Source organism: Mus caroli, unplaced genomic scaffold (assembly GCF_978045245.1).
Source record: "Mus caroli unplaced genomic scaffold, Mus_caroli_1 scaffold_4, whole genome shotgun sequence".
Classification (NCBI taxonomy): Eukaryota; Metazoa; Chordata; class Mammalia; order Rodentia; family Muridae; genus Mus; species Mus caroli.
Window position 1 is genome coordinate 9959072 of NW_028227259.1, and position 25599 is coordinate 9984670.

At 40.2% G+C, this 25599-nt stretch overlaps 1 protein-coding gene across 8 annotated transcripts in view; it reads right to left on the reverse strand.

The window, feature by feature from the left end:
* Positions 1-25599, reverse strand: part of Magi2 (membrane associated guanylate kinase, WW and PDZ domain containing 2) — a 1489420-nt gene that overhangs the window by 784490 nt on the left and 679331 nt on the right. Inside the window, exon 1 of one of the 8 annotated variants that reach the window (XM_085836469.1) lies at positions 6455-6841. The exons of the other annotated variants lie outside the window; for them this stretch is intronic. The gene's annotated coding sequence lies outside the window, so the exon portion shown is untranslated. Of the gene's footprint in view, positions 1-6454; positions 6842-25599 lie in introns of those variants that run through there. 8 annotated transcript variants of the gene reach the window in all.

A 25599-nucleotide genomic window follows, 5' to 3' on the forward strand; every position in this document is an offset into this window, starting at 1 on the left:
GAATAAGCCTCAATTAAAGTGATCGCTATTGCTAAAAGAATCATTAAACGCACCTCTGACAAAAAAGTTCTTTGAGATTAGTCCTAAATGTTGAAACTGGGCACTTAAAGGCAAGGTGGGAAGCAAACCACAGTGTCCAGGAGTGTGAGTGCCAACTGTGCGAACCTCTTAGAGTCCAAGGTTACTGCTTGAATGAAATGATATGAAGTCATCAATAAAGACCCCCAACACCCACCTTATCTGGGAAAATAAACCCAAGTAGTATACTTGCAGGACTTTAACATAACTGTGTTGCATCACACTGGCCATTTATATTCAGCTTTTGTCCCTAATGTTAAGCTGTTCTTTCTCCTCTCTGATCATCTCAATGTCACTTATTGTCCCTGATCTGCCAGAAGTCCCATCTCTTCCATAAGTCCTTTATTTTGTGCTCTCGAATTATAAGATATATACATATACATGTATATATTCATAGTTGTATATATATATATATATATGTACATATAAATAGATGTGTGTGTATATATATATATGTACATATACACATATGATAGATGAAGTGAAGCTCTCACTCATAGACTCATGAAGCAGTTGTCTGTTCTTCCCCTAAAAGATTTTAAAGAAAGCCCCTCACAGAGAGGCTCCACAGTTTCCTCTGCTGTGCAGCCTACATTAGTAGGCACAGCACTAAGCAGCACAACTTTGTTCAATAAGCAAGAACCTCTGGAAGAGGACTGTCTTAGTAGAACTTCCTAGGCTCATATGATAAGTAGCAGTTTGGCTAGAAAGGTGTAACAACTTTCAGGTGAGACTCAGAAGGAACCAGATGCAAAATAAATAAATAAATAAATATTTAAAAACAACAAAAAAACAAAAAACAAACCAACACAAAACAAAAAACAAACCAACAACAACAACAACAACAACAAAAACAAACCCTGGTGTGATGGGAATAGAGATGCAGAAAACTAAGAAGTTTGGCAGGAAAGAGCGGAGAGGGACAAACACACCACAGCTTTGTTCAGAACTAATGAATGAATGGATGCTTTTACATAAATAACAATCTTCTAAATATTGCAACAACAATCACTTCAGTATTTTTTAAAGATGGAAACTTCTAACAAGGGGCTCATCTTGGGACCAGCCTGGTCAAAGGATTATAAAACTTGACAATGCAGAGAAGACTGATTTCTGTTCAGCACCATGTCTTTGACCAATGCTGTTTCCTTAGTATAATTCTTGCCATTCATTTGCTCTCTCAGCAACCATTCAATACATACTCAATGTGTAACCTGTCATAACAGGAGACCTATGAACTGTTACTTTGAGTAAAATCAGCTTAGGGTCTAGCTTCAGAAGGTTCTGCCTCCTGGTAGACACCAATATTGACCAAATGATGATACAGAAAAGTGAACATCTACAAGCCTTCTAGTAAGCGCTGTAAAGCACTTACTTAGTCGGGGTCTCTATTCCTGCACAAGCATCATGACCAAGAAGCAAGCTGGGGAGGAAAGGGTTTATTCAGCTTACTCTTCCACATTGCTGTTTATCACCAAGGAAGTCAGGACTGGAACTCAAACAGGTCAGGAAGCAGAGGCTGATGCAGAGGCCATGAAGGGATGTTCTTTACTGGCTTGCCTCCCCTGCCTTGCTCAGCCTGCTCTCTTATAGAACCGAGACTACCAGCCCAGAGATGGTCCCACCCACAATCTTTCCCCCTGGATCACTAATTGAGAAAATGCCCCACAGCTGGATCTTGTGGAGGCATCTCTTCAACTGAAGCTCCTTTCTCTGTGATAACTCCAGCTGTGTCAAGTTGACACAAAACTAGCCAGTAAACCTGACTCATTTCACAAGGAAGCAAGGGATTATTTAAGCAAGAAAACCAAGCACAAGAAGATTTTTGGCAGAGGAAAGAGCATATGCTAAGATCTTGATATGAAACAAAACATGAAGTTTTAGAAGACGTCTAATGAAGGTCTGTTGGTTTCAAAGCTGCTGGGCATCGTGTTGCATGCCGTAACCCTAACCACTTCTGGAGGGAGGCTTGCAAGTTGAGGCAAGAAGATCATTTAAGAGTAAGATTTAAAGGCCGGTTTCTGTATCATAGCGCTACCTTGTTTCAAGAAAGGAAGGAAGGGTTGGAGGGAGGGAGGAAGGAAGGAAGGAAGAAAAAGGAAGAAGGAAGGAAAGAAACAGTACATACACAGTTGGTCCTGTAGAAGGTCCTTCATAGGTCATTTTCTAGTCCCTTATGTAAAAGAAACCACAGGAGTGAGCTCTTGCCTTAGTCTATTGCCTTTCCTATTGCTTTGTGTGTGTACCTCTGTGGACAATGCTTGGTAGGACCCTTGACTTCAATAGAGCAGGTCACAGTGTTCCTTGGAATTTGTTTCTTGGATGGAAACCATTACAAAAATCCAGCCTTAAATATCCTGAATTGCTTACAGGACTGGTTTACCTCTGAGAGGACCTGAGAGTGGCCTCTTATCTGTACAGTCTTCCTCCCGTCAAGCCTTGCAAGGAGACCTTCCTCTTTCAAACACACAAATATGAGTTTCCTTAAATACCCTGAAGTTTGTCCTACTTTTCTGATTGAAATTGTAACGAACAAAACTTACAATAACAACAACCATTCTCCTATGAGGTGGATATTAAGCTGTCAAACACCATACAGGTCATTATCACACTCTTTGGATTTGATGTGTACTTAGTGCCTTGAAGGACAGTGGGCATCTAAAGGAGAAAAGGGGACCACCCCCTCCTTTTGGAAAGCACATACTTTTTAGTGAGTGACAGCTATCCTTTATCATGAGAACTAGGGAATGATCAGAAATGTATAAACAAACTTATACCTCTGATAGCTGTGAGTAGCATGGACACATAATTCACACAGTAATAAGATTCTGATTTAAACAACCAACCAACCAAATAAAGACCTACCATCTACTCAGTCAAAATAACAACGCAATTTATTTTTTTTCATTTACACTGCTATCTTCATAGTATCAAGGATCCAGTGAGACTGCTGCAAGTTGTGTGTCTTTCAACAAAAGCTGGTGATATGACAGACTTTGAGGGTAATGTACCCAAAACCAAACACAGATCTGAAGAATTTTAAACTCAGAGCCTTTCTTTATGCCTTTGCTTACTGACTGTCATGTTGCCATATACCAAGGCTTTTAATAACAATTAAAATAGAATTTTAGGTCATAGAATACCGAAAGTGACAGAGAAAATGGATGTCAGAAACCAGTTATCCCTACTGCATAAGACTTTCTGGGGTTTCTTAGTTCTATGCTAACAAATATTTCAAGGTCTGAATATGAGTCAAATATCTTTAAGATTTGATTGTTCTGTTTCAACTTCCATTCTGTGCCACAGGCATCTTATGAAAAATCAATTTTACTCCTAAGAATATTTTTATGTTCTAAATTCAAATTGAGAGGAATATGTTAACATGTGGCTCTTTCTTTGTCAGCCCTCATTAAGGACTCCTTGAAGGTGGGGGGTTGGGTGGAGTGAAACTCAATGGTAGAAGATTCCTTGCCTAAGCTCTGGGTTGGAGAACCACCAATGGAAGGAGAAGCATAAACTCGGGCATGAAAATCGCTGTGCTGGGAATGGATTCTGCGTTCTAGCTCTTTTTACTGCTGCTAAGACAAAATGTGTCTGTAGGTTCTAAAGCTTCATGATTCTTCTGCACATCTAGTTTGTACTGAGTGCTGCCCAGCTTTGGAAACAGCTAGGGGAAACTGATGCTTAGCTTATATACAATCAGCTCTGGTTATCCACACCTACACTGTCTTAGGCTGAAGCACCTCCCACCTGTGGGCACGAGGGGGGGCAGGGGAGGCAATTGGGTGTCATTAATAGTCTGGAAGGGTGACCTGCCAATCATCTGATGAACTTTGAGGTTCCTGTGTTTACTGTGCTGTCTGTAGTTTTATCCATTGTTCTATTATAATTATACCAGTTTTCCCAAAGCACACCATGTCCCTTACCCACACTTCTGCATGGGATCAGCTCTCCACTAGGATAAAGTCCGAGCTCTGTTGTGCCACTGCAGAAGCTAATGGATGGCCTCAGTAATCTTGTACCTTTATCAAACTACTTCAAACAGACTCCAAGAAAATATGTGCTTCATTCCCCTCCCCCCATACAGAAAGGTATTCATGACATAAACCTTCAGTAGCTCAATGACCATGATACCATTATAATCATACAACTAAATAAAGTCACACTTGTGCTAGTACAAACATGACCCCATAGCATTGTGCAGGAAGCACTGAGGGTCTTTCAAACATCTATAGCGGGGGGACTATCACATTTTAAGACTGTAAGGCACAATTCTTCCTGTGTAGTGTGCACATTGCTGCACTCTTCTACATCCTCCTGTTGCCTCCTTGAATGGCTAAGTTCTTTAGCACTGCACCTTATACCTAATCCATGAGGGATCCAGCCCCCTCCCCGGGAGCATGCTGCACACGCTCAGAACCATGTTGCAACGTTACGCGATAGAGAACAGTGGATTTTACACACCCCAACAACACATGCTCCCTCACCCACAGCCCTCTGCTAAAGTGGATCCTGCCTTGCTGGTGGGAGCTATCACACACGGAAGCCTGAATAATGGGGTAGAGGAGTGGCGTGCTGCCCTGACACCCCCACCACCTGCTCTGCACAGGAATTCCTGGATAAGCACTTGTGTAGGACAGCACAGAAGTGTCTTCCTTCTCTGCCTGGTGACTCTCGGACCCAGATCTTTCCTAGCACAATGGATTCACACAAGAGAGAAAAACCATAGGACAGGAAATGGCAGCTTGATACTCTCAGAGACAGATGATGGGCAGGTGACCCCGGGTTTTTACCTGCCACTTTCCCTGCCAAAAGTCCAAATATAAGGGGCCACACGAGGGACATTTTCTTAGAGAAATCGTTGACTTACACACAAAAAGTGCTTCGTGTCATGTCCCAACAAATCTAATCTACCCTTTTAAAAATGGAAACCTGTGATTGCCGGGAAGTGATCTGCTGCTAGCTTTGCTCTGGGTAGTTTGTATTTCAAGTAAAACCGTCACCACCCACTCTCCATTCAAGCCGAGATTTTAAAAGGCAGGCAAACTGAAAGGAGGGAGTCAGCCCGTCCCTCTCAGAAGACAGCGAGCACAGCAAATCACAATGCTGGCGAAGGGCTCAGCACTTGAAGACCATCTCCTCAGGACGGGAGGAGAGATATGGAGCCATTTTTCACCAGCTTCACAAGAAAATGTCAGCTCACAGCGTCTCCTGCACTGCCAGAGCGCATCTTAATTTGGTCCAAAGGGACGCAACCAGTCACCCTCACAGAACATTTTCCTAAATTGTCCATCGCAAATCTGATCCCCTCTGCTCTGAACATCTTGGGGACAGAGTGTTGGGCAATCCCATAGTACAGATCTGCATCCTATTCAAAACTAAATGCCCTCCCATTTTCCTCTGACAATCATGGAAATTAGACACTTCTGAGTTAAAAAAAAAAAAAAAAAAAAGACAGGAAGAGAAAAGGCTCCTCTCCCACTCCTCACCCTCCTGCAGCGTTCTGACTAATACCTCTGGGCAGTTTACTTCAGAATGGAGCAGATTCTTGACCAGGACACAATGGCAAATTGGCACACAAGCCCCCAGCTCTCACCAAAGCACAGGGAATGCTTTCTTTGTAAAAACACGGGGAAATACTCACGCTGGAACAAAAGACACTCTATCTGCAAAGCCAGAAGTGAGAGAAATTATGTATTTGATTTACACACATCTGTACCCACTCATGGGAGACAAAAAAAAAAAAAAAAAAAAAGGGCTTTGAACCTAATTTAATCATACTGCACTGTATTCTCTCCCCAGACCCAGGCACATTAAGATTTTTTTAAAAAAGCTTTGGCTTCAATAGGAGGTAAAACACGTTGCTGGAAGAATACCTGGGGTGTGCCTTTGTTGACGGGGTGCCATTTCAAAGTTATAATATTTGAACTCAATTGTGGGAAATTCAGATAAGGCAGAGGTGGTGGGTTATCGGAGAATTAGTCTGACATAAGCCAAAATGCTAAGTCAGCAGATATTTGCTGTTTCACAACATCTCACAATACCTTCGACATGCATTTGCAGCCTGGTGGGGCAAAATGCTAACTATTCTCCAAACAGCCACCCGACAATCTCGGGCAGAAGCACACATTGTGGCTTAGAAGGAGACATCATGATGGCTCTGGCTGGCTGTATTAAACAAAAGCTCCGGAAGCCAGTGAGAGGCATTCGGTATACAAAGTGAGAGTCAAAGCAAGTTTAGGTTCTCATCTGCCAGAATATGGCACTGTCTTACCCAGGGGCTGGAGAACAGGAGGGTATGGAGGCTATAAATAGAACACACACATAGACAGATTAGAAATCGCGAAGCCAGAGCCGTCCGTTTAAGCTTACCAACCTGGAGCTGAGCTCAGAGGAAGCCCAGGAGCCGCGCGTCCTCTCCCACCTTTCCATGGTCCTCTGTCAGCGTCTCCTCAAACCACCTGTACTGTTCCAACCCATCCTCTGATACAATTATCTTCTTGGGAGAAGTAATCTTAGCTGAGCTTTGGTCTTGCCGGCATAAATGTCTAGAATTTTCTTCTTGAAGCCAGACACAGCAACACAAAACTGCTCCTGAGGTCTTTTGTTTTCCCTCCCCTCAAAGATGAAGCATGCAGCTCTCTCTCTCTCTCTCTCTAGCGCTTGCTCTCTCTCTCTCTCTCTCTCTCTCTCTCTCTCTCTCTCTCTCTCTCTCTCTCTCTCTGGCGTTTGCTCTCTCCCTCCTGTCTCTTCCCCCACCCCCCACTAGCCACCTCACTGGATTCCCATTCAGTCAGGGTCATTTACATCTCACTGCATGAAAACCTGGGCTCTACGCAAGTCTGCCTGTCTCTCACTTTTGGATTCCCTCTGGGAAAGGGAGGGGGCGGCTCTAGGTGAAGTCAGGTGACCCTTCCCTTAAAAGCCTGTGAGATGGATGGAATGTGTGAGTTTTAATATCCACACGGGCACATTTACATTACAAAGCCGAGGGGAAAAACTCCTAGAGATTGAGCCTTTTTGGTTTTCCTTTCATAGTCCCCTTTTAGCAATTAGGAGAAGCTAGCATAGTATAATGAAATGTAATTAAACTTTTCAATGTTAATAACAAGGCTGCATCCCTTCTGCATCACCCAACTGAACAATTCCTTTAAACTTGTGAGCCTCACTGCTCTTTCTGTGGAGGGTCAGAAAATCACTAATTTTACTATTACACACTTTTCCTAATTGCTCTGTTCTTTGCAACCCAGTTAACATAATCCCGAAGTTACGGAGCATTATAGAAGATAATGATAATGTGAAAGAAGAAAAAAAAATGACAAAACTCCCAGAAATCAATAGTTTCCTATTGTGCAACTAGGTCCCATATCAGGTAACTTAGCTCTTCGGCAAATCACTTCTCCCTTCTCTGCCTCGGTTTCTCAATGTCAAATGGATCAGTGGTAGTGGGCCCCTCCTCCCTATGCCATCCCTGGCCCTGATGCCTGGGAGGGAAAGTGCCCAGGCAGCAAAGCCTAATCAGGTCCTGAGACTCAGAAACAAGAGGCAACACCTGTCTCACTAACTCTGGGAGACAAGTGTGTGGCCACTGGCCTGGGATGCACAGAGCGAGCCTCCTCCCAATTGGTTCTCTGCTATAGCACTCTTGGTAGACAACAGGGAGCCTACCTCTGAAGAAAATGGGCCTCCTGTACTCTCAGTGGCCCTGCAAAAAGGAGGAGATGATATTCACAAACTGTTCAGATACAAAATGACTGGGAAAGTGAAGGTAAGAATGAGGCACATGGGAACTCCTGGTTGACCTTTGCGGGTCCACATGTGGTTTTAATAAATAAACAAGAGCTTTTGAGGGACTGAGGGTCAAATCAGCATCACATGTGTTAGGAAAATACCCTGCTATTGAGCTCTATTCCAAGTCTTACCTATGCATTCTTAATTTCAAGATCCTGATGGCTCAACGTGAGAGGAAAATGTTAGGCAACCCTCCTTATCCTGACAGCCGGGACAGTGATACAGTGCTGGGCCTCAGAATGCAAATGGACTTGGAAGCCAAATCTCTTCTTTCTTCTCACACCTTCCTTTGTACCACCCTGCTCCTGGCCTGAAAACCAGCAGGAACTGGAATTTCTTGTCTTCAAAAGAAGACATAGAAACCAATACCTGATTTCTCAAAAAACAATGTACAACATCATCTCCCTCTGCTCCCCTTGTTGGCTCTGCTGTCTGTCTCATTTCAGAAGTCTTATCTCACAACCACAAGAAGACACATTAAGCCTGGCTGTGGTGGCACACGCCTTTAATCCCAACACTTGGGAGGCAGGGGCAGGTAGATTTCTGAGTTCGAGGCCAGCCTGTCTACAGAGTGAGTTCCAGGACAGCCAGGGCTATACAGAGAAACCCTATCTTGAAACAAACAAAAAGACACATTAAAGAGAGCAGTCACAGACACATTAACAGATGGCTTTGAGGGTTCTACACTCAGATTTAGATCAATCCTTGTTTTCTCAATCCTTTTTTTCTACATGGTTATCCATGCTTTATTGACTCTAAGTGTAGGCATATTTTACTGGAGCTTTGGACCTTTAAGCTAAAGGCTTCCTCATTCCATGAAATTGTGATCAAACAAATGTGTTATGTAGTCTTTGTCACTTTGCCATCTTTTGGTATAGAGGTGTGTTGCATGTAGCTTTTGCTACCCCGCCTAAACTCCAGGAATGGGCCCTACTGCCAGCCCCAACACAGCTTCCCTTTAATCCATGGATAAAAGACACAGACACACAGTTGTATATTTTCAACTTTGCATTCTTGGCATAACTCCTGAGCATTATTAAACTCCCTCGACTATTGTGCCCTTATCAACACTCTTAGCTCCACACCTTCCACCTGCCCTAAACTTTAGTTGCTCAGTGGCATCTAGTCCCTGATAAACAGCCTGTAGGAGTGGCCCTTGTGGTTCAACTTTTCTCCATCAGAAGCATGGCAAACTCTGTCTCTCCTCCCTTGCATCCCTCTCTTGCCCCAAGACCCAGAAGTCCTGCCTACCCCTTCTGCCCAGCAATTGGCCCATGGTTTGTTTACTGACAGATCAAGAAGTAATTGGGGAACAGGACCTTAGCATCAAAACTTCTCCTACAGGGGTGTCTACATAATAAGGGTACTCCACAAAGTATTCGGGGAGGGAGCAACTATCCTATTGCCTTCTACAGCCTATAAAAAACAAAAACAAACAAAAATTTCTCTCACACAACCACCTCTTGCTCCCTCAAGACTGAAGTCAAAGAAAGGAAACATTGCTTGAATGATAGGCCATCAAGCTGAAAAGCACACAGTCCCTTCCATAAACACCTTCTAAACCAGACAGAAAATGAGTACCAACTATCCACTGCTTTGTATTTTTAAAGTGTTACCTTGCATGGAGATATCTAATTTGAGCTTTTTCAAATAAATTATATGCTAACTGGCTACAAAATTAACTTCAGTTTGTGCTACAAAAATTGGCATCCAAACATTGGACAGTAAAAAATATCTCTCTGCAGAAAAGTAAGTCAGCTTAGACAAATTTAGGAAGACCTAAAATTTTACAGGATGAAACATGCAAGGATTTGAGCTCCCAGTCTCTTAGAACCACAGTGGCTGGTTCTATATTCTTCCCCTTTAGCATTAGGTGTTTCAGTTCCAAATTCACTCACAGTTTGGCTTTAGTGTATTTTGTTTTGTTCTGTTTTGTTTATTCTTAGCCTTAAAAAAAATTCCTCTTTGGTGATAGAGGCAATTTTCTTGAGTGTATTATGCATGGTGCTGCCAGTGATAGAGAGAGATGGGCCTTCTATATTTTATTACACAGCATGTGGGATTTAGCCCAAATGTTACCGTAAAACAAAGTTTAAATTCTTTGATATTTTAAAAGATATTTATCTGGTCTTCTTGTTATTTGATTAAAGTCAGAGGGTCATATTTAAAGAGGCCTATCTAAGCTTATCAATGAGGTGCTAACTTACAACAAAAATACATTAATAAAAATATTATAGCCACTAACTAGAGCCATTGTTCTAAACCATCTCCTACTACTTCCAAACTGATGACATACGGTGAAATAAGTCTACATTTGTCTGCTCACTTTTTTACACACTATTCATTAAACAAATCCTTTTATGCTGGACACAAGGCTAAACACAAGAAGGGCCCAACACAAACCATCTGAGATACTTAAACTATGGCTACCATTAACATAAAATAGAAACAGCAGTCTATAGTACAAGGTGTTGTGGGAATTCAGAAAAGGAGGACATTCCCCTTAGTGGTAGGAAGAGCAGTAGAAAAGGGTGAGATTGACCTGAGCTGTTGAGTGTATTAGTTATCTAGCCGACAAAAGGGCATCCTGATGACAGACAAAGCAAGCTGGCAGGGAAGCAAACATAGAGACTTGTGCAGGGTGGTGTGGCTGGACTGCAGAGTGCTTGAGCACCTCAAAGCACAGGCTGGGTCTGGGTGGCTCCTGGCGACTAGCAAACCCCTTATCTTTGCTTCTCAGGAATTGTATCATCTTTCCATTCTGTCTTCTTCTTCTTCTTTTTTTTTTTTTTCCTTAGTTGTTTGAGACAGGGTTTCTCTTTATAGCCTTGGCTGTCCTGGAACTCACTCTGTAGACCAGGCTGGCCTTGAACTCAGAAATCTGCCTGCCTTTGCCTCCTGAGTGCTGGGATTAAAGGCATGTGCCACCATGCCCGGCTTCTGTCTTCTGTTTTTATCCAACTTCATTCTGTTGTGTATATAATCTAATATGTTATCCTATTGCCTTCAAACTGTATTTGCTTAGAGACCCTGTTCTCAATGAACAGGATGCTGCAATTACTGTAGTCTCTTATGTCACAAAGAAAGACTAGATTGGCAAGTCTGCTCCAGCTGCATTCACATGTCCACATTCAGTTTTTGGGGTGGGGGGTGGTGTGGTGAAGGTCTTCAGAGAAGGTCACAGCAGGGTAGACAAACCAAAGTTTGTGAGAGATGCAATTGTTCAGGGAGAAAAGCTTGAGATGATCAAGTGGGCTATAGAATAGAGACAAAGGTCCCAGAAGCTGTCGAGAAGCAAGCCTCACAGAACCTGAATGGGGCAGTGTCAAAAGGATTGCATCCTCAAGGGCTGTGAATGTCACACTGAAATGCAGATCTCCTAAGAAGCAACTAGTTCCTGAAAGATGCTGATCTCACTTTGAATTCTATACTTGAGAAACACAGGACACTAAAAGTAATAGGAAAACTAAGTGGTATTAAGGAAAACTGGCTTAGGAAGACAGGTTCAAATTTCATACTCATGATCCCTTGTAAGTTAAATGAGAGACTTGCTTTTTAAATTTAAATTAGCTGTTCTAGGAAGGCTGAGATGACTTTTCAAAACAATATGAAGTAAATGTGTGTATTTTTTGACCACAAATATTAACATATAGGCAGTACTCTGTGCAATTTCCCCCTCCTGTAAGACCAGGAGAACATTCCTAACTTGCCTACTGTTACTAACTATATCAGGGTTTTGTTACAGGTGCACCAGACCCACTGTCTTGTACCTGACACCCCTTGCTTTTTTCATCTGCTTTTATTCTTCAAGAACTTCCTGACCACACTGCACTGCACATGAACCCATTTCTCGCCTCTCCTTTAGTTTATACTTGTGCTCTCCAAGCTACGGCAGCCTAAGCAGTCAGAGGGATGACACTAAAAAAAAAACACTTTCCTCCTAGTTCAAAGGCATTTAATTGTTTAAAATTTATCTCTATTTTATGCTTATAAGTACTTTGCCATATGCATATCCTGCCTGTGGAGGTCAGAAGAGGTTTGAATTCCTGAGACAGAAGGTACAGATGATTGTGAGCCAAAATATGGGTTAAGGGAACTAAGCCTGGGTCTTCAGCAAGAACACTAAATGCTCATAACAGCTGAGCCATCTCTCTTGTCCTGAGGTTTAACGTTTTTAATCCTGACAATAGCTCTATGAGGTACTGTTAGCACCATTTAACCATGGAGGAAAGTGGCTTTTGGAGAAGCTGAATACCTCACCAAAGATACAGGAACTCGTAAAGAGCACTTTTCTCTCTGTGACTCAACCACAGCCTGGAAAACATGCTTCACTACATATCTCAATCTGCTGGCCACTGAACGGCAGTAGCAGATCCTATCAGGGCACCAGTGCTGTGATTGTTTTGCCTTCTACTTTTATTTCCCACCCACGAAAGGCTCATTATCAACTGCTAGACTGGCTTTGACTGGGGTCTGTTATTTTTGAACTTTGCGATCAAAAGCAGGTCATCCAGCCTCTGTTGCCTGAGTTCCCAGACTTGCCTTAGAGTTTCACCATGAGGCTTAAATAACAAGCCATGCTTAGAACTTGACATAATTATCGAAAGATGGCCTAGTCGGCCATCACTGGAAAAAGAGGCCCATTGGACTTGCAAACTTTATATGCCCCAATATAGGGGAATGCCAGGGCCAAAAGAATGGGAATGGGTAGGTAGGGAAGTGGGGGGGAGGTATGGGGGACTTTTGGGATTGCATTGGAAATGTAATTGAGGAAAATATGTAATAAAAAAATATTAAAAATTAAAAAAAATAAAATAAAATACTAAATTTAGTAACTAAAAAAAAAAAAGAACTTGACATAATGCCTGCAGCTATTATAAACCGATACAAAACACAATTATCTCTTACCATTATTGTCTTATTAACAAGAGAGAAGGGAAATTTTTGCTTTTTTCCAAAGATAGTTTGAAATTGGTGAGATGGCACCATTGACTCAGTACAGTATTAGATGTACTTTTTGATCATATTAATTAATAGAGTGTCATAGTTAGCATCAGGTGTCAACTTGATACATTCAGGAAGTGGGTACTCCATTTAGGAATTACTTCTATCAGACTGGCCTTTGGCCATGTCCGGGAGGCATTTTCTTAAGTGTTAGTTGACACGGCAGGGCCGAGCACACTGTGAACAGTACCATCACTGAAAAGGCAAGCCTGGGCTATATAGGAAAGAGAGCTGAGCAGGCCATAAGTAGTGTTCTTCCCTGGGCTCTTCTTCAGTTCCTGCCTGAAGAGTCATGTATTGAACCACTGCCTTGGCTTCCCATGATAGAATGTAACCTTTAAGCTGAAATAATTCTTTCCCCCAAATTGCTTTGTCTCTATTTGTCATAGCATCAAAAACCAAATGGGAACACAGGGCTATGCTATCAGTCAAATTAGGAAGCACTGCCACCTTTCATATAACTAATCATGAACAATATATATTGATTCATTATTAGGCTATAGTGTATGCTTTTCAAAGGCAAAAGTTAGAAATTACATGCTTTACAAAAGCCAATACTTGTATTTTAGCAATAAGCTAAATGTTAATTCTTTTTTAAAAAAAAAAAATCAATTGCACTTATAAACTGCTGCCTTTTCTCTATTGAATACTTCCAGTGTTTCTATGGAATATCTCTACATAATCTAAAATATTTACTAACAAATAGAAATTCTTTTAAATATATAGCACAATTGTCATTTAAGTGCATTTTTTAGTGTAGATTGATACTGTGTTTATATGAAGTCAAAACCAAATACATTATAGATCTTCTTTGACAACAAGAAAATTAATTTTTCCTGAGAATAAGGTTTATCATAGGCAGAGTCATGGAGCCTGCCTTCTTTTTTTTCAATTATATGAATTGATCTGGGTAGTGGGTAATTATACCATTGCTAGTTTGTGTGAGTGTCAACTTCATGGTCTGTGTTACAATGTAGGGGGTGGTAGACGTAGCTAGTACTTGCAGAATGTGGATCTGTAATAAATTCCTCTTTTATTCCCTTGTAGGGTACATGGCAATTTTCATCAGAAACAACTCACTTCTTTTTGACTCTTTATGTCAAATTAATGCATTTTTTTCAGTCACTGTCAAATTATGCTGCTCTGCTTGAAGTCAGTTATATATATGTGCTTGTATCCATAATTGTCACAGGGAGTGGTTTGATTATCCCATTCTAAGGCAAGAAAAGCAAAATGCAGGGAATTCATGCTTTGGGATTTTCTTTTGTCCTAAAGCCAAAGCAGGTGCCTTAAGAAAAGCCTTTTAATCTGTTTCAGTGGCAAAGACACAGCAATTTAGCAACTCTAACATTTCTGCATGGAGTAGCACTAGACAAATTGCTCATCTGAAAAAAAAGTGATGCTATCAGTTGAACAGAGTTATGAAGCATTAACCATAACAACTCATATCTATCACCATCACCATCACCATCACCAGCACCAGCACCATCACCATCACCATCACCATCACCATCACCATCACCATCACCATCACCATCACCACCACCACCACCACCACCATCACCATCCCTTCACAGCTAGCATTGGTACCCTCCTGGTTATTGCCCTCTTCACCATTATAGCTACTGCTACCACCACAGTCACCATCACCACCATCATTTACTTTGCCACTGTCACCCCATCACTGTTACAATAACCCTCATGTCATTGTAGAAGATGATGCAATAAATGCTAGCTTCCATGTCCATGGCTATAATGTTTTATTTTATTGGCTTTCAGCTCATGAATTTGTATATCCCAAACCAATTACCTTGATATAAAGTATACTTTGGTGTTGTAATGGGTGCCATAGTCAAAGTAAACACACCTATATACACATACTTTTCAGTACATAAAGTAAAGATGTGAAATGCTTTCTTCTTTGCTAGCTTTTTCTCTCCATAAATAAGTCTCAGGAATATACTTTGAACATAAAAGTTCCACAGGAGAAAATTTCCTCGCCAAAAGTAACTCACTAAGTTAAATCATAAGTTAGCAATATCCACTGGCTGCAGATCTAACTCAGTTGTACTATCCTTGGTTAGGATGTGCAAGAGCTATGTTCAATCATCAGTGCTATCTGAGAAAACAAAAACAAAAGCCCACAGCAAATAAAACTATGCAAATGTAGCATTCACATAAGATAATTTCCAAGTCTTCAGCAGGTAAATTCTCCATGTTTTAAAATTCTATTTGAGACACGTTTCACTTGACTGCCAAAGCAAAGCACAAGATGGGACTTCTGTTCAGAATGGGCACAAATACGTTCCATTGTCCTTTCTGGAACTGCTTTTCTGCTCTCCTGATGAACTAGCCAATTCTAATTTCTGCAAACCAAGGTGACTTATGATCTCTGCTTTTCTCCACAGGATCATACTTTTCTATAACTCTTCATCTACATTACCTTGTGAACACAACCAGCTAGATCTGAGTGGGGCATCAGTAGGTTCTCCTGCTTTAGGAGAAAAACTTGGCCAAGAGCTGAGTCTAGACAAACATAAGCTTTCATAAGCAGCATGGTTTCCTATATCCCCTCTCCTTTTCCTCTCACTTTAACTACTCAGCTTTCAGGATTCTTACTGTTGACTTACTTCATTAAAAACCATCAACATTCAATAGAACGGACTGTATAAATTAGTAATTGCCACCGTAGGAAAGGACGTTTTTTGTCTAAATTTTGATGGCTTGTGCCATTTCTTACAATAAAAAAATTTCTCAAAAGCAGAATTAAAAATAAACTTTCCCTAAAGCACCAGAGCAGTGTAATAAAATCAAGCCCACATGGAGCCAGAGATGACTGGAAAAACAAAGACAGAGGAGCTGGCAGAAAGGAAACAAAAGAAATAGTTACCTGTTCTACTCACAGGCCAGGAGATGTGATGAGGGCCGACTAGAGAAGAGGTCTGATTGGAGCCTCTTATTCCAGAGCCCTAATGTGATACTGGTTGCCAATGAACTTTTTAAGCCACAGAGCTTTATTAACAGACAGCGCAGCTTATAGGTTCAAATTTAACAAAATTAAGTTAAACATTTCTTGAGGAGTTTTCCATATTGAATCCAATCTGCTTGTGATAATGGTTGGGGCATCCAATTGAATCAACCCGTGTCTTTTGTGAGACAGAGCTTTGTGATCTACATGTATTGCCTCATTTTATCTTCACAATGGCACATCACCCCCAGTTTTAGAAAGAATCAACCTCTTCAAGGAGATCCTCGGGGATTTTTTTACCCCAAGGTCAAAGGCAAACAGGACAGGGCAGGATTGATAACACCTGTGAGCACAAAGCCCCAGGTTTTTCCTTCTGCCATGCTGCCACCCTCTGGGACAGAAACTGGGAACGAAGCTATTAAGAAACCAAACCTTAATTAAATGACTTGCAATGATATTTCGCATAATGTGAGCAGTCCTGTAAGTGTCATGTAAGCTTCAGGGGAAATGATGCCTGTTTTGGCAGAGATGCAGTACTTAATATTATACAATGGGATCTATGAAACCAAGAAACAACCCAACTTGTGGTATTTGCCAATTTGGGGATAATAATTATTCCTACCTATCAGATGTCAATTTAACCCTAAAGCCCCTGAGTTGGAGTTGAAAAGATTGTAGTATATATGTATGCATGCATGTACATATATCTAAAACTTTGACTTTTTCAAAACTTATAAAAGGAAAAAGTAACATGTTAATAAAAGTAACATGCCTCAATCACTCCCTTCTCTTTTTCACTTTTTAATAAATTCAAATCATTACCCTTCATTTTCAAATATAACTGTTCATTTTCCCCATGAAGAAGAAGAAGAAGAAGAAGAAGAAGAAGAAGAAGAAGGAGGAGGAGGAGGAGGAGGAGGAGGAGGAGGAGGAGGAGGAGGAGGAGGAGGAGGAGGAGTTGTTAAAACCCAAGTTCAACTCCCTAATGATGACTTCCCATTTTCTCCACACACTGGACAATTTATATCACTTTTGAGTGAATACTTCACAGGATTTCATGTGAGATATATAAAGTTTTCAGGAAACCCAGGATTCCCCCAATAAACCAGCAGATGACAATTGCCCTTGGTTATGCTGGCAAAGGACCATGAAGGAAATGTGAAGAGGAAGCAAACTATGTCATAGCTCCATGCTCCTTATTCCTCACTTTCTTAAGATGGTTGCAAGTACTTGGAATCTTCTAGAATAACGGTGGCTGACAGTTGTAGGGAAATCTCATGCATAATTTGCATAGTTGCAACTTGAGCAAGCGAAAGAGTTGTCTTTTGTGTCCATTTACTCATAAATTATATTTAGATGTCCTGTTTGCTGATAACTAGCTGCAGAGAGCATTTACTTTGTCCTTTTAGCTTCATGGTTATGAGAAGTGCATAGAAGGGTAGAGTAGAGACTGAGATATGAAGAGTCTTCTATTAAGAAGATTTGCATACATGCTTGCATCATTAACCACATCAAGCTACAAAAATTTCTTCTCCTCTATTAAACAAAGAAAGGAAAAGGATGTGCAAGGCATGATTCCTCCTCAAAGGCAAAGTTGTATCTGAATTAAGGACAAACTTCCCAATCAAAACATAATAAAGTGGAGGGAAAAAACCTTCTAAATATCCAGTGGTTACTTATGATGTATTTATGTTTGATATACCAGTTCATATAGTAAAAACTATACTAGAAAACAAAAAAAGAAAATACTATTTTTCACAATAGAATAAATAAATGATATTTTAGTTTGAAGTTAGTAGGCAGAATAGCAATAGTATATTAGCTTAATAGGCACCAGAAAAGACTACTGGAGGAAACAGGATACTATAGCCACTGACAAATGATTACTCAAAATGCTTATGAACAATCTGTGAATACATAAATATCCTCTTCAATTCTATTTACTAATAAATAACTTCATTAGAATAATCATCATAGGTTCTCTTATTAGAGTTCATTAAACTCTATATCGCTCTAAGCATGCAACTTCATACAGTATGAAAATAAAGGAAAATTAAAATAGTAGCATGGTTCAGATTTATCCAATAGTTTAGAATGCCTCAAAATTTTAATTATTAATTTTAAAACTCATATATGATAAGATTAAAGAAGAGCACAGATTTAAGTCAGGAATGAGCTTCCTCCATATCCTAAGACTACCAGCACTTCATCCTGCGCTGGATGTTTTTATGTTCGAATGATATACTCTATAGTCACCTGAGAAGAACAAGCCTCAACTGGGAAACTCAATGCTCATCCAAGGCTGGCTAGTAGGCAAGCCTATGATGTCTTGTCTCTTCTCTTCTCTTCTCTTCTCTTCTCTTCTCTTCTCTTCTCTTCTCTTCTCTTCTCTTCTCTTTTCTTTTCTTTTCTTTTTTCCTTTTTTTTAATTAGGTATTTTCTTCATTTACATTTCCAATGCTATCCCAAAAGTCCCCCATACCCTCCCCCCCACTCCCCTACCCACCCACTCCTACCCTTTGGCCCTGGCGTTCCCATGTACTGGGACATATAAAGTTTGCAAGTCCAATTGGCCTCTCTTTGCAGTGATGGCCGACTAGGCCATCTTTTGATACATATGCAGCTAGAGTCAAGAGCTCCGGGGGGTACTGGTTAGTTCATAATGTTGTTCCACCTATAGGGTTGCAGATCCCTTTAGTTCCTTGGGTACTTTCTCTAGCTCCTCCATTGGGGGCCCTGTGATCCATCCAATAGCTGACTGTGAGCATCCACTTATGTGTTTGCTAGGCCCCGGCGTAGTCTCACAAGAGACAGCTATATCAGGATCCTTTCAGCAAAATCTTGCTAGTGTGATGTATTTTCTTGAATGATGATTGACATGGGAGGGCCCAGCCCATTGTGTGTGGTCAAGGATAGCATAGGAAAGCAGGCTAAGCAAACTCTGCAGCGCTCCTTCATAGCTTCTCCTTGAGTTCCTGCTTTCATTTCCTCCTCTGACTTCCCTTGGTGACTGGCCTGAGCATCACAAGCTGAAATAAAGCCTTTCCTTGCCAAACTGTTTTGGTCATAGTATTTTATCATGACAATAAAAAAAAGACACAGACATAGTTTGAAATAGGACTGCTGGTGTTCAAAAAAACTTAAGGAAAGATTGTGACAGATCAAGCAAGTAGAAGCAGTGGGTCTCAGTAAATAGGTGGACACATGGCTCGAGAGTTATTCTAAGGTTGGGTTATGAAACTGACTTTCAGTCCCCTAACCCCATAGCATCTCTATACCAAGAGTGATATACTATCCCTTTGACAGAAGGGCTAGAGGAAAATGAACTTGATTTAGTTGGTTTTGACCTTTGGGACCTTAAAAGATTGTTGGAGAGGTCAGAGCTGTGAACGTAGATCAAGGGGTCATCCAGAGAACAGTTTACTAGGATGCGACCAACAAGGAACAGACTGGAAGTAAGAACAGAGGAAACCTTAATAATTGATGAGAGAGAAGACTCAGAAGAAAGAAAATGAAAAGGAGTCACTCTAGACTATACTGGTTTGATCAGGCATAGTGAAAGGATCATGAGTATGGCACTACTGAACATTTGTATAAACTGGTGAGAGAGAGACAGAGAGGGAGAGGGAGAGCGAGAGGGAAAGAAGGAGAGGGAGAGAGGGAGAGGGGAAGGATATATATACATGTATACACACACACACACACACACACACACACACACACACACACACATACCAGTGGCTTCTTAATCTGATTATATCATACAATCTTCCTGGGAATCTTAAAATATATATATTCTTAGGCTCATCTCTGGAGATTCCAATTTGAAATATTAAGCCCCTGTGGCATATCTAGAATTTTGATAATAATTTAATATGAATTTTATATTAAGTTGCCTGCATTTTTTCCACTCTAATCTAATGAATTGTGGAACATCTTGAAAGTAAGATCCACGTTTTTAATGCTTTTCTTCATGTACCTACAATGCCTGAGAAAACCAGAAGTGGTCACTATTATGATAGTGTTTAGCTGGCCATCTTCTTGCTGTTCTTTAAGGTACACCATTGCTTAGATACTTGGACTCAGGGTGGAATAGGAATCCAGTTTCTTTTGATAAAGAAACAACCTCTGGTATCAGGATGAAACCTAAGGGTGTCCTGAGGTAGCCAGTAACACAAGGACTTTCTCAGAATGTTCCCTTGTTCCAAGACACATGGACTTTATTTTCAGAGGAGGTTGATTTGACTTGGAGATAGTTAAATGTACCACTTGGACAGCATATATATTCACATGTGAGAAGGAACATAATTATAGCTGTGCCTTGATAGCCTTCATTTACAGTGCTATTTTAGAAACAGATAGTTTTCAATTGGTTTATAGTGTTTAGGGTGGAGGAATTTTACTGTGTAGAAGCTCAGAGCTTTGGCCCTATGGATTTTCTCCACTGACATTCAGTGAAGTTGAGTTTTACAATGGGTGAATCCACAAGGAGTCACCAACCAGCTCATAGCTATGGGACACTTCTTCCCCAGTCAACCACACCCTTCAGTACAGAGTTCCCATTCCAGGATTTTAGAGAGAAAATCTCCACAGAAACACCTTATTGGGTTGTTAATTAGCAAAACAGCTGTAACTACTGTGGTGGAATAATTATTACAAAATGAGGGGAAGCATACATCTTTTCTAACACATAGGATGTGACCTATTTCTTTTAAATGTCAAGCATAAAGAAACAGACTTTTATTTTTAAAATAGAGAAATACCTGTCCTTCTTTGATTGAGTCTATTAGCTAATGTTTTCTCATCATGGAAAAAAAAAGGGCCATGATTTTGGCAGAGTTATTTTAATATTACTGGAAGATGTCGAGAGCTTTGAAAGACATCAGCGATTAATTGAGAAAACAAGGCTAACTTTTTTCCCCACATCTTAACACTTAATCATGCAATATGTAAGAATTATTATTATTATTATTATTATTATTATTATGCATCTTTCTAAAATGTTCTACAGGCTTACATGCTCAATATAAAAAGGCTGGGCCAGGGAAATAACCCACAGTGTGAAGTGCTGACCACTCAAGTGTAAAGACCTGAGTTTGTATTAGCAGAGTAATCCCATGTAAAGCCACCTGCATTTGTAACCGCAGTCCTGATGTCCCAAGGTGCATGGCAGAATGCAATGCCCAGAGTGCTGCCTGTCCTGCAAGCTGACCTGGTATACACCATGTGAACATGAGTTCTTGCTTCAAATAAGATTAAAGGTAAAGAATGAAACCCATACACGTGTCCCATGTTCATACACTCACCTACACATCACCACCAATCTCTCTCTCTCTCTCTCTCTCTCTCTCACACACACACACACACACACACACTCAAGTATAAAAATTAAATAGGTATTTTAATTTACATTTGCTGTTAGAGGAAAAAGCTCTTTATTATCCTCTAGTTACACTCGTATTTGTGTTAATTAATATAAAAGTTGCAGAAAAATCAAACTAAATAAAATTTTCCTCGTAGAGCTTTGTTAGTAGGCAATGTTTTCAAATGGAAACAAAATGAAACTTATTATCTTCAAATGAGATAAAAATTTACATCAAAGGAATGCTTTTATTTTTCTCCTCCAAGTTAGTTTATTTAAAAGTCAATTAGGTTTATGTAGCCTGAATTTATAAACAAAATTGATATTGAACCATTTTCTTTTAGAAACCAATTCTTTTGTTTTTTTTTTTAATGTTCCAGTAGTGAAAAGTATGTGTTCTTCTTTAATGTTTACAATTTTAGACATTCAGGATTGAAGAGCTGTTAAAAGCTGGGGAAGATGAAGTGTCTGTTTTGCCAGCATGTCAAAGATGCTGCCTCTGTCCCACTTACGGATCTCTAAGGATATGTTTACAGCCTCCTTTGGTAGTCTGTTATTGGTTTTCTTTTTTAAGATTGAAAAGCATATCATTTACTTACATAATTGCTCCTCTAGTGTCTGTTCATATCTTACTCCTTCTTTCAAAAGCCATACTTTAGTCTCCGTCTTTCCTGTTCTTTACAAGAGTCACTTAATTCATTTGAGCTAAGTGTTCCTGTGAATCAGCAGAAAGGTAGATAGGAATTCCTTAGGGTCTCTTTCAACGTTAACACTGTAGGCAGTTTCAAAGAAAACCTGAAGAGCTACACAATACCATGTGGTAAATTCTGCATGGTTACTCTCCTGATGAGATCTCATCCACCTGACAGCATCACACTGAGACTGTGGAGGAGACACACAGATGGATGGAGGAGATATATACTGAGGTCACATGAGAGAGACAGGTAGGGTCTACTGGGCAGGTAGGTAACCTACCAGTGTTACGCCCAACTGCCTCCCCCGTGGACACTTCTAAGGACCTCACAGAAAAACTATGGTCTCATCTGTATTTGTTAACTTGTATCATTCTAACAAAATACCTGAAGAGAACAACTTTCGGAAGAAAGGGGGAGTTAGTTCTGCCCCACAGTTTGATTGCTTGCTGATGTGAGGACAGAAGAAACAGGAGTCAGCTAGTGACATTGCATGCCCAATCAGGAAGCAGAGAGAAATGAACACTTGTGGCCAGTTTGCCTTTCCTTTCTGTTCAGTCCCATGGAATTATACACGAACAACATTTAGGTTAGGGTTTTCAGCTTTAAATAAGACAATCTAGATAATTCCTCACAGACATACCCAGAGATTGCCTTCCATGGTGATTATAAATCCTATTGACTTTGCAATTAATATTAACCAACACATTACCCTTGCTGCCTTTCTGTCTCTCAGTCTCTACTGCAGGCATATCTTTAGAATTCCCTTTGACCCACCAATATGCAGGTCTAAGTCATCATCATATTATTTAGAGTGATGGATCTCTGTTTCTACCTTTCTTCTCAGCCAGATAGATGGGTTCATTAAACTACAAGTCTGACGGTATTAGTCCTTTTAAACCCCTAAGGAGGTTCCTGAATTAATCAGAATAAACCGTAACATCACAACATGACTTACGAAACCCTTCTCAACTTGAGAGCTACTTCCAATCCACACTCCTCAGAGCAAGACTCTGCCTTCTTCACAGGACTCTAGACACAAAGCTTGTTGAGCTGCCCTCTAAAACAGCAGGCAGACTCCTCCCACTTCCCTCTAAAACAGCAGGCCAACTCCTCCCACTTCCCTTTAAAACAGTAGGCAGTCCCACTCGAAATGCATTTCGCCCAAGCATCTATGTGGCTAACATTTCAAAATTCTTTCCACACTGGGCATGTTTCTGATGGTCCATCTAGCCTTCATTCTGCCTTTAGTCTCACTTCTAGCCATATCTGTCCCCAGCACACATATACCTAATAGCTCTATATTTGCCTTTTTTTCTTTAGCAGTTATTAGCATGCAGCATGCTGCTTACCATAGCATATTTCAATTATTTATTTTTTTCCTCGCATGTCACCCCACAAGAATGCTAATTTGAATCAATTTTGCTCAGTTCTGTGTCTTTAGTGCCAAAAGCAGAGCCTGGCACAGTCAATATAGGTTGTTTCTGACAGCAAGAAGAAAATTTTAACTGCTCCATGGGGAGTAGATAGGTTTCTGGAGGAAGAGTAAAGCCTGAAAAGCCGGGTTTTTGTTTGTTGTTTGTTTGGTTGTTTTGTTTTGTTTTGTTTGTATAGGAATATAAACTCTGTGAAGCTAAAGATTTGATTGGAGGAGAATCTTCTAAGTCAGGTTCTAAATGAGAGGGAATTAACAGAATAATTAAGGTCAATGGATATCTATTTGATGTTCAGAAGGATTCAACCATAGGGAAGTCCTCCAACTTTCTCATCTCAGGACTATCCTGAATGCTTTATAAATTTCTTTAAGATTTGCCAGAATAAAAACAAGCAAGAAATAGGTATTTTTACTCCAATTGCTATCAAATTGATTGAGCTAAAATTACCCACAAAGAATGTATATATATATATATATATATATGTATATATATATATATATATACATATATATATATATATATATATCCCATTGTAAATAATTAGCATTGCTTATGTGTTAAAACATTTTATATTCTTAGATAACCAAAAGCAATAAGGTACAATAGAAAGCAGGTTGGAAGTATGGATGTTAAAATAACTGGGGCACCATAACTAGGTGATAAGAAACCATGGCTCAAGACTCTTTTATTTGGGGTCACAGAGAAATCAGTCTTGAACTGGGCTGGAAACTGTCATTCCAAGGAGGTGTTATGCAAGCTATTGGGGGGAAAAAGATTCCTGGACTTGGACCCTGCATGCTGTCTTAGTGATGTACCCACTGTGCAAGAGTGGCAAGACTGTGGTGGTAATCAACTGCTCTATTGACTGGATTTGAGGTCTATTCTACAGAAGAGAATTCATGTCTAGTGATGTAACCATGGGCAAAAACAATGGTTAGGGAAATTATGTGGTGTGTGTGTGGTGTGTGTGTGTGTGGTGTGTGTGTGGTGTGGTGTGTGTTTAATGGTCATGCTGTTAAATTGTCTCCTAAATATTACATTTATATACATAAGTGAGTGTGAGCTGTTCCCAATCTTGATCACAGGAATTTATTGCACTAGATAGTGGTTAATATAAAGATGCATTGCTATTCAAAGTAGGGAAAATATGTGACCATGAGTGCAAACTATAGGTTGAACAGTTTCAAGATTCCCTACTCTGCCACGTTCAGGGAGCATCCAGAAAAGGAATGGTCTGCAATGTCCTTCGTATTTGACAGAGATAAAGCTGCAGATGCCTGAACTGTGGCTACTTACACACGATTCATACAAGTTTAAGCCTGTTAAAAATGTCACCATGGATTGTGGAGAAGAGTCCTATGTCTTAACCCTAACTGATGAGCTATGGACAGGTGATGCTTGCTGGGGGAGAGACAGTTACCTTTGTTAGTGGGATGGCCTCATGCATATGCCAATGCCCATATAGACATTACTAACTGAACTCAGTGGGTTAATAAGATAATAAAAAGAGAATATGAGTTGGGAAGGAGATGCAAGGGGGTGTGGAAATATGAAGAGTGGGTATGATCAAGAGACATATATGCATGGAGTTTTCAACGGATAGATAAAAGTTTTAAAAAGTAATCATACAATATTAACAATTCATGGAGCTAAAGCTAGGTAATGGTCATATATACCACATTCTTTTCCTTTCTTTTTCTTTTTCTTTTTTTACTTTCTATATATTTCTATGAATTTGAAATTTTTCATCATTGAAAGTTAGGTATGAAAGAAAAACTGTTCCAAAGTTTTGATTAGTCCGGCTTTCTAGTTCCTCAAAAAATAAATCAAGACAGTTGTCTGCCACTTTCTTCACCTTTGCCTCACTGAACAGGGCATCCTTCATGTTGTCTTTCATGTGAGTGACATCACTGATAGAGCCTAATAAGCTTGTCTCCTGCAGGGGTCAACCTGAGAATGGGTCTGGATGGAACTGGTGTTCTCATGTTTCACAGAATCAAACCAAAGAGCTTTAGTAAATGAAAGGACTGTGTGTTTCAACCCTTTCCCAAGTTAACGCCATGTGGCACATATATGGTAGGTTTTGCTTCTCATAATGAAAAAGAATTTCAAAATTGTAAATTGCTTATAAATAGTAGTTATCTAAAGCCCTGACTGTTACAAATTATTAGCTTTACAATTTTTTAATTGGATATTTTATTTGTTTACATTTCAAATGTTATCCCCTTTCCCTGTTTCCCCTCTGCAAACCCCCATACCATTTCCTCT